The sequence below is a fragment of the Miscanthus floridulus genome, chromosome 2 (genome assembly GCF_019320115.1).
Source record: "Miscanthus floridulus cultivar M001 chromosome 2, ASM1932011v1, whole genome shotgun sequence".
Taxonomy (NCBI): domain Eukaryota; kingdom Viridiplantae; phylum Streptophyta; class Magnoliopsida; order Poales; family Poaceae; genus Miscanthus; species Miscanthus floridulus.
In genome coordinates this window covers 89,516,228-89,526,585 of record NC_089581.1, presented here as the reverse complement: position 1 = coordinate 89,526,585, position 10,358 = coordinate 89,516,228, and the positions used below count along the sequence as shown (strand labels likewise).

At 42.4% G+C, this 10,358-nt stretch overlaps 1 long non-coding RNA gene across 1 annotated transcript; it reads left to right on the top strand.

Annotated features, from left to right (window-relative positions):
* The first annotated feature begins 7,438 nt into the window (after positions 1-7,438).
* On the top strand, positions 7,439-9,263 carry LOC136539191 (uncharacterized). Its single transcript, XR_010779586.1, has 3 exons — positions 7,439-7,633; positions 8,412-8,462; positions 9,084-9,263. It is a non-coding gene; the product is annotated as an uncharacterized lncRNA (long non-coding RNA).
* Positions 9,264-10,358: the final 1,095 nt, after the last annotated feature.

The window sequence follows — 10,358 nt, the reverse complement described above, 5'->3', positions numbered from 1 at the left end:
GGTTGGTAGCTTCGGCGAGAGCGAGACTCTCTGTCTCACAGGCATAGGCGATGGAGAGATTGGCCCGCAGGGCCAGTACTCCTGCAGGTGAAGGCATCTTCAGCACTAGATATGCATAGTGCGGTATGGCCATGAACTTGGCCAGAGCTGGCCAACCAAGTATGGCGTGGTAGGCGGTGTTGAAATCCACAACGTAGAAGTTGATGTGTTCGATGCGGTAGTTGCTTGCCGTGCTGAGCTGTACTGGTAGGGTGATCTCTCCAAGCGGTTTGGTGGCCCTGCTAGGTACCACACCCCAAAAGGAGGTGTTGAAGGGTGTGAGATCTGCTAATCCAAGGCCTAGCTCCTTTAGGGCTCCGGCGAAGAGGAGATTCAGAGCTCTCCCACCGTTGACGAGCACTTTTCTGAAAAGCACCTTCTGGACGGTTGCGTTGAGGACAAGGGGGAAATGCTCTGTGTAGGGAATGTTCGCCCACTGGTCAGCCCTGCTGAAGGTGATGGGGACCTCGGACCATGGGTGATAACTGGGGTTGGCGGTGACATCCTCCGTAGTAACGGTGAGCACCCGCCTTGCGGTGAGCTTCCGTTCTCTTCTGCTCTCAGTGGAGGCGAGGCCCCCAAAGATGGTGGCAACCACCTTGTCATGGTCCTGAAAGGCATTGTTATTGCCCCTAGGTGGTCGGTGACCTCCGGCTCCATCATTGGCGTTAGTCGTCGAGCTTTTTGTCCTAGAACTCCTTAGCCAAACCGAGGCAGTTCTTCATCTTGTGCTTGGCGTTCTTATAGAGAGGGCACGGGCCATCGAGGATCTTCTTGTACTGCTCATCGTAGTTGTGCTTGGCGCGAGGTTCATTGACGGCAGCGACGATGTGGTCTGGCCAGTGGCGGTGATTTTGACTAGTCTTGGGTCCTTTTGGCTGATCACGACCACTGTCATGATGGTAACTACGGTCGTCGTGGCAGTGGTCGTTGTGGCGGCGGTCGTTGGGGCGATCGTCGTAGCGACATGTTGGGCGATGAGTGCCCACATCCTCATTGAAGCATGCCTCGGCTTCCTCGTCGTCAGTGTACTGGATGGCAGTTGTGATCATCTCGCCGATCCTAGTGGGTGGCTTGTGGTTGAACTTGGAGCGAAGCTCGCGGTGATGGAGTCCTCGGATGAAGGCGGTGATGACCTCTGCTTCCATAATGTTTGGAATAGAATTCCTCATCTTGGAAAAGCATCGAATGTAGTTGCAGTGGAGCTCAGATGGCTTCTGGTTGATGCGGTTGAGATCATGCTTGGTTCTCGATCATGTACACGTAGCCATATAATTGTCGGTGAAGACTTTTTTTAGCTCTTCCTAGGATCTGATGGAGTCTGGGGTAAGGCTAGTGAACTAGTTCAGGATGGTTGGTGCGAGCATGACAGGAATATAGTTTGCCATGACATTGGTGTCTCCTTTGGTGGTGCGAACAACAGTGGTGTAAGCCTGTAACCACTGTGTTGGATTCATCCTCCCCTCGTAGGGCTCGACCCTAGTCATTTTGAAACCACGGGGCCACTAAAGTGTTTGGAGTGCCCTTGTGAATGCCGGGGAGCCCCTCAGGGTTGTCGGCGCCATCGTCTAAAGCGTTGCCACCGACGAGTGTCTCGAGAGCTGAGTCCGGGTTACCGTACTCTTGCTCATACTCCTGGCGGTGGCATACCTCGTCTTCATGGCGACCGAAGCGGCGTTCGTCAATATGTCATCGAGCATCTTGGAGATTGTTGAGGTGCACCCAAACATCCTAGTCGACCTCCTAGTCGTGTTGGCGGTGGTGTTTGGTGCGGTTGCCCCTAGCTCTACCCTGGAGGGGTTGCCTATCGTCATGGTGGTGGTCGGTGAAGCAACTTTAGCGGCAATCAGTTCTTGTGGCGACTGATTGGCAAATTGAATTGGTGGAGTATGAAGGTCTCTGATCTTGGTGGGTCTCATTGACCTAGCAGTGCACCGCATTAAGCATGGCGGCAACCTTGGCGAGCTCGGGCGTCTATGGGAGGCAGGTGAGCTCATTGGCAGCCACTGCCAGATTGGCGCTTAGAGTATTGAAGACATCGTGGTCATCAACACAGAGAAACTCTTCGTCGAGGTTGCATTGGAGTGGTACTCCTTGCGAGTCAAGCCGCTGCTCGGCCCTTGCAAGGACATTCTCATTTGCTCAGCGTTGTGCGCGGTTGACGTTTTGGTTTTCATGAGCAGCGCATTCCTCCTCGGTCTCGCCGTTCCAAGGGGGCTGTCGACACTAACGTTGAAGATTGCGCCACCCTGGAAAGGAGGGAGAGGAAGTTGCTCAGTGAAGGTTTCGGCGAGGGTCTCCATAGAGCCTTGGGACTCAGAGTCTGGATTCTCCTCTGGGATGGTCTAGAGGGACACTCTAGAGCATCGACCAACATCGAGCATGTTGACAGCCAATGGAGGCTGGTCAGTGATATGGTCGGCAAGAGGATGGATGCCTCCCACCTGGTCAGGGAATTTGCCCCTTAGGGTGTCTTGGAAGGTGGCGGTGGCGTTGGCGAGCCCGAAGGGTAGAGCGGCAACTCTAGGAATCTTCCGAGCAGCCTCCGGTAAATCTAGATCGGTGGGTGGTCAGCGCTGAACCAGAGTGTCCACAGCCGATTTGGCGATGGAGAGGCAATCAGTGAGCTTCAGATCAACCCGATCGATAGATGCAATCAGATCATCATTGTTAATCTGCCTCCTCAGGTAGCAAGGAAGCGAGCGGTGAGTCATCGATGAAGGCGACCTTGGAGGCTCTTCTAAGATTGGATCTGCTATCATAGGTGCGGGGGTGATCGGTGCAGAATCAATCTATGCTGGCTCAAGGAGCTCTCCGACTCCGTCAGCATTGGTGATCCACGAGATCAATCTGACCGTGAAGATCTGGCCAGACTGCGGGTGGGATGAAGAGCCTGTAGAAAAAGCCATCTTGTTCGATAGGGAAACAACATGCAAGCCCCTACCTAGCACACCAACTATCGATAGAATATCGTCGGTAGTCCTCCGAGGGGTATCCCACAAAGGTAGATTGATCGGCAGAGGAGCGTGAGATCAAGAACACGAAGGCAACAAAGACACACAAGTTAGACAGGCTCTGGCCATCAGTATGACGTAATACCCTACTCCTGTGGTCTGTTGGTTTGTATTAGCTATCGTATGATATTGCTTGAGTTTGGAGGGGGTCCCTGCCTGCCTTATATAGTCTAGGGAGCAGGGTTACAAGTCGGTTAGATCTGAGAGATAACCAGAAAGTAATAACTGATTACAGGAATCTTGGGATCATACATATCCTAACAGATCTCGTAGTATCTTTAGGATATCTTCTAGATGTCTTGCGGGAGGCGTCGAGCAGAGTCGTGCCCCGCAAGGCTTCGTCTTGTGGGCTAGGCTGCCCCTGAGGGCGCAGCCCATGTCGTCTGTCGTGGGTATCCGGGGTCATACCCCCCATAAATGCACATTGTTGAGAAATTCGTAGATCTCTCACATAAATTACTTAAGACTATGTGAGAGATGTGTTTATTTGTGAACAATGTGCATTACTTTTTTTTGTTAAAATCATTTAAATTTTTATGGGATGATTATACACCAAAATCATGTTGCCATGCAAGTTTATAGATTTTTCTAACCAATTTTAAATAGTATTACATTTATTCCATGGTAATTCAACAAATAATTATAATAATAGATAAATTTGGTCAGAAAATTTTTCAAATTGACACACCAATATATTTTTGGTCCATTAGCATTCCATAAAAATTTCAGGCAATTTTAATAAAGTGGAGCTATACATGCTTTACAAATATAACCATCTCTCACTTAGTCACATAACAAAGTGTGAGATGTATCTATTTTGGCAGAGTAAATGATTTTGGGAAAGTAAATGACTTCAAACAAAAAAGTCATCAACAACAAAATTATAGAGCTCATCAAGATCTATAACTTTTGTTTTTTCCATGTTTTCATCAAACTTTGTTTGAATAATTTGAAATTTGAATTCCAAATTTTGAGAGCTTCGAACAGACTTTTGGGCTAGTAAATGATTTTAAATGAAAAAGTCATCAACGATAAAGTTGTAAAACTCATTACGATTTATAACTTTTATTTTGGTCATTTCTCTATCTAACTTTGTATGAACAATTTCAAATTCAAACATAAATTTTTTATGTTTTCCTCCTAAATCTATAGTCTAGAGAAGAAAAAAAGTAAGAACGCCCTAACACACACAAGTGAACGATAGTTTGAGTGGTTAGCACACATGGTTAGGAGCAGCAAGTCTTGCGTTACTCCTTTGGATCTGCATCGGAGGGGAAGTTGCAGTCCCACTCCCACCTTGATGCACGGGACTCAACGCAGGGGTTAGCGCCGCCACTACGGCCTCAGCGCGTGGGCGGCCCAGGGGCGTGCCGTCGCTTGGAGACACGGTGGCCAAGGGCGCGGGTGCCGCCATGGCCTCAATGTGTGATGGATGATGGCTAGCACCATCGCTGCTTGGAGCCTGAGATTTGGAATGGCCCACATTGATATAGCAGTTGCGACTCTCGACTCTAGGTACGATTCGATTTGATCGTCTCTTCCCCATTCACATTGGTTTTTGGTTTTGATCTGTGTTGATTGTAGTTTTGATGGTGATTTATTTGTGTTGTTCCGAGAACCATTTGTTGCCAAGCTTCATGGACACGTTGGCTAGAAGTGGCAGCGACAGTGATCGGAATGGCAAAAAAGAGGACAAGAGCATTCAGCGCTGTCCAAGAAAGACATGTTCAGGTATGTGGACCGGCTCCTCCACGAATCCACCCGAGCCTTGCGTTCCTTTAGCAAATCTGACAACACCACATGCCTAGGTCAGTGTTTGCATCTTCTGATCCATCTAGCAACCAACCATAATGGGAGTTAACTTGCCCTTCCAAATCAAGAAGGCCTTTTCATATGTCACATCTTTTTGGTTGAATTGCTTGATATGCTTTGCCCTGTTAAAGTTATGTAGTTAAAAAAATTCTTAGAAAATGGTGTCCTCAAATTGTAGTTGTTGTTTTAGCAAGGTCGGTTTTCTCTTACTATATGGTCAAAAAATGATGAAAAAAGTTGTGTTAATTATGATATGTATTTTTTGGTGTGCCCACAATACAATGTGAATCAATTTTCTACTCTACAGGAGGCAAAACATTGCATGGTATGGGATCCTCGTTGTCTTCCTAATGCTTTGTAAAGGTAGACTTCCTAATGCTTTGTTATCTTTTTTAAATAACAAATTGTTGAAAATCCTGTAAGCTATTACCACATAGAGTGTTTTCATGTGCTATGTGACTCCAAGTATTATTAATGTGTAGCTGTCTCTTTTTTTCAGATAAGCAGTGAACAATATACAATTGAGACCATGTTTCATTTATAATCAGTTTTTGGATGCCATATGACTTTTTGTGCTGTAGCAATGCACAGGCCAATACATATATTACAGTAACTCTATTTCGTAGATTGGAGGAGAAGGAAAGTGAAGGGGAGCAATTTGATCAAAAACAAAAGTGAAAAGTTGTATATTGAAGGAGAACAATAACTGGTTGATCATCTTCTAACATAGATCATTATACAATGCTTCAGTCCCTGGATAGAAAAGGCATATAGGTAACTCTGTTTCATCTTACAATTGATGCAAAACTTAAAGCCCAATTGCTAGTGACCTGTGAATCTTGTGACGCTAAGCATGACCCGTACACTGGATTATATGCTTTTAGAACACAACTGTTGTATTTATTTATGCTCACTACCCCAACGCTCCAAATTATAATAACCAAATGTGCAAAGAGCCACCCAACTTTATCTGTCCTATATGTTGCATGCAGAATACGGCAATTAATATGATACGGATGTGTGTTATCATCAAACTAGCCATTTGTAGTTTGTTTTCCCCTTAAATTAAATATACATGGGTTTTAGGTTTTCATAATAAATGGTTTTTTCCATACAGATAATGATAAATAATTTATTTGAATTTTCGGTTAAGTTGCCAGAGAGCCTGTTCAATATTTTTTTAATGAATTTTGTTTGTTGAGAGAGTTTGATGCATAGATAATAGTTTATCTGAATATGCCATTTTTTTTCTTTTTATCCCAGAACTACAAGACCATTTTGAAAGGTTGAACAACATCTATAAGTTTTGAAGCTATATTGTTACATCGAAGTTCTGAACGATTGAAACCAATTTAGTCAAATTGCATACTAGGGAACTTTTGTTGCTACAATTAAAAGTAAAAAGGCTAGATCTGAACCTATGAGTAAAGTAATTTGACAATTTGAAGAAAGATAACCATCTGTGTTAGTAGTAGTAGGGATTTATTTTCAATGATGTGTTGTTGTCTTTCTGTTCATATTTGATATATATGTGAACTATCATGACATATTTTTACAACTTTTGTTCATTCAACATTGTCGTGTCTTCTTCGCAGGCTCTCAGATTATTCTTTGCCATGTCTTCTTGGAAAATTGTAGGTATGTCACCTTGTGTTGGTAATTTCAGTTAATGTTATCTGAGTGCTTGCAGGTTTGGTGTTAGAGATGATTTCTCTATTGGCATCACTATATGGTGTTTCTTTTCTGGATAGTTTCGATGCAAAGTTCTATGCTTAATAATGAAAACATAATATTTTTGTTATTACTAAACTGTAAGGCTTGCAAGTTGAAAATTTTAGTACGTGACTGTGTGGATATGACTCTTCATGCATACGACTGATAATTTTAGTACGCAACTCTGCACGAATACTAATTAACCCATTTAACCAGCAAACATGGATGAATTTCAGCATGTTTATCAAACAAAAAGAATTACTTTCACTTTGAAGAATGATTTGCAGGTTTTGATTCCACATGAGGACCTTGTCTAGAATAGGTAGGATGAGGAAACCATCAGGACCACCTCTCAGGTTGGTTTCCTCCCACCCACCTGAGATTGATCTCTCTCTCCCCCCCTTCTTGGATTGCTCGCGAATGTGCTCAGGTCTTTTGTCCATTGGTTTTGTGTCTCTGAAACTGAATGTTGCTGTAAAAAAAAGAGGAAGTCATGAATATGAATTTTAATTTGGATCAAGTTCCTTATCTAGCAGAGGTTGACCAATTTTTAATGAGAGACTAAAATTTAACTTATTGATCTGTTCCTCGCATGAAAGAACGGAGGTTAGTAATGCGTAGAGCTCGTCAAATACTTTTTATTTGACTACTCATGTGTTTGGATTAGAGTTCGGATCATGACTCTTTGAATTTTGGAAGATTTAAGGGAAAATAAAAAAAACGCTACAGTGATTACGGAGCTACAGTACCGCGCGGCTACGTACCTTTGGAGTCCGACTCCTGCTCTGGTCGGCATCGTAGTCCTTTCCCCTTCCTTTTCCCCACCGTCCTGGCCAGCCCAATAGCCGCCGCCCCTTGTCTTCTAGCACGGGAGAAAAAGGAACGAAGGGAGAAGAGGAGTAAGAGGAGACCTAGGACTTGCGCCGCCGTTGACGTGCCGTTCTTCTCCGGAATCCAACCACGATCCTATCACAGCGACGAGGATGACCGGGAGGTGAAGAAGAAAGGAGTGAATCACCTAGGGTTTGTCGGCGTGCTTGCTGCGGTTTCTCTTGGTAAGACATCAAACCTTTATCCCCTTGTTTGGACCAAGTTCCATGGATCAAATCATCTTTTTTAAGTGGAGTTTAGATGGAGTAATTCCCGAAGTTAATCTCGCCCACGTTCGGAAACCCCATCAGATTAGGCAGTTTCTGTTCGTCACTGTTTTAGGTCATTTTATTGGCCTCAATAATTTTTGCCACTATGGACAAAGTTGTAGAGGAATTTGTTATCTTTCTTTTGACGCCAAGATCACCCCCATAGCCTCCGTATTCTTGGAGATATGATCGTGTGAAGTAGGCTGTTTTCCAGTGACGAGTTTCTACACAGTTTTAGATCTAATCCGTTTTGGCCTTTTTACTGGAAGAATTTGAACTTGGTATCTAAATGAAAGTTGTAGAGTTTTTCTTTATCTTTCCATATTGTTAGAGAACACATTATTTGGATGAGTATGTCTCCAGTTATGATTTTTATAACTTTGCTGTCCTGTTTTGACTGACAGAAAAGTTCAGTTAACTTAAGTCAATGTTTATGCTATCTTGGAGACCTCTAATGCCAAATATTATAATACCAAAGTTGTACATAAATGAGTTTTCTATCATCTGGTAGATTTTAGTAATTTATTAATGTATGGTTGTTTGTCTATGAAAAAGAGAAGGGACAGTGCTGCTGTCACAATCGGTAGCGAGATGGTAGATGTTTTAAACGGGGGTTTGGGACGCTTTAATTGTATAATTTGTTATTTGTTTCGATTGTACGATGGTGTTAGTACTGAGATGTTCTTATGAGCAGGTGGTGCACCTTCGGATCGTGCTTAGCTCTCACTTTTGATCTTCGGTGAAGGCAAGTAAACGTGACGATGTGGTTCACATGCTTTAGCTTGGTTGTTTGAATTGCCTCCACTTAATTTTTAGTATCTCGCACTAGACATTTAATCTAAATTTGAAGTTACCTTGAAGTATATGGATTTATATCTTTTGGCTTTGTTATTGAATTATGAAGTACATGAATTACTCACAATGCAACATATGCATTTGCACTCTTCCCGTTGATATGCATTTGAAGAAACCGTAGCCAAATTGGTGTGGTAAGTACCGGTACAGCAACGCACATTGATGAGCTTTGTGGTTGCAGCCCTCACTCCCTCTTGTTGGGACGTGTGGGTAGAAGTGAAGTCATGCATTGCAATGCATCATTCACATATGTATTGCATGGCATCATTCGCATTTGCATTGCACTGCATCATTCACATATGTATTGCATGGCATCATTCGCATTTGCATTGCATTGCATCATTCACCTTTGTACTTTTAATATATTTATATTACAGTTCTATGAAACAATGGATGTATCTACTATCATGTTTTAAATTTGATATTTAATCAACTATGATTTGAATAACTCAGTTAAGGCAGTTTGCTTGCTGAGGTTTTCCATAAACCTCACACGTTGTTTTCCCCTCAGGTGTTTGAGCCTGGAAGATGCATGCTTGGGACGGGAGTAGCAACACGTGTGCACGTCACCTTGGAGTCAAATAATCTATGGGACACATGTGTTGTAATAATAATAATATGTAACCATGGTTTAGTTGGTTCAAACTATATGCTTCATGTTGGATCTGGTTTTTGGTTGGATGAGTTATGACAATTTAGTGATCAGTAAAGATATTTTATTGTTGATCTTTATGATTATTGTTGCTTCCGCATACTCTAATGTTGGGTTGTTTTCTTTGTGCTGAACTATGGTAATTCTCCAGAAGATTTTTGTTGTCTTTTCTTTTGGGGTGTTACAGTTGCAGAATTGACCGTGTGAGTTGAAGTGGACTGTGTTAGTGTTGTGGTGACAAGATAAATTAGTATCAGCAGGGATGATTCACCCTAGTTTTATCCATATCATTTTATTAATCAGGTGGAGTCAATGATATATGATTTTGAACTTGTGTTGCTTTGTGCAGGCTCAAATATGTGATTATGAACTTATCTTCTTTGAGCCTGCAATGCTGAATTTTTTTCTAAATTTTTCATGGTAGAAAACATTGTGCATTCCTTTTGCTTTTGGATTATTATGTTTCTGAAATTGAGATCTTGAAACAGTCATATCTTTGGATTATTGGGGTTGCATAAACACTTTTAATATGAGCTGATCCTATTATAATTAAAGTGGTACAAAAGATAGTCTGAATTCCTACTCAACCATGTCCCCTGCGCCTGCTAGGAGTTGATCTTGTGCCCGTACAACGCCGTCTGAATAATGCATTATTTTAGGTAAATGCATGGGTCTCTTGTCCCCAAGATGTCTTCCAGTGAGGTCTTGTTAATTCATTTGGTTTATGAAAGCTTTGATATTAGCATTGTGGTCTAAATATTGCCTTGTTTGATCAAGTTTGGTAGTAAACTTAATCTGTTTTTTCATTCATGAATTTCTAATTCCCTACATCATCTGCTCTTTTTTCAGATTAGTATGCTCTTGTATGCTAACTTTGATTTTATTTGTTACTTGTAATATTTGCATGGTTAGAAATCTCGGTTCATTAACCTTGTACCTATCAAAAGATTTCACAAATGAAATAGTATCCTAGTTACTGAACTGCAAGTTTAGTAACCTTGAGCAGTACTTGAACTATTTGCAAGCTTAATTAATTGAAATAGTGGCCTATTAGAAAGGAGTATTACTTGTGATAAATTGAATGGTCAAACACTCAAACCACCATGTTGTCTAACTAAAAAAAGACCGATATCT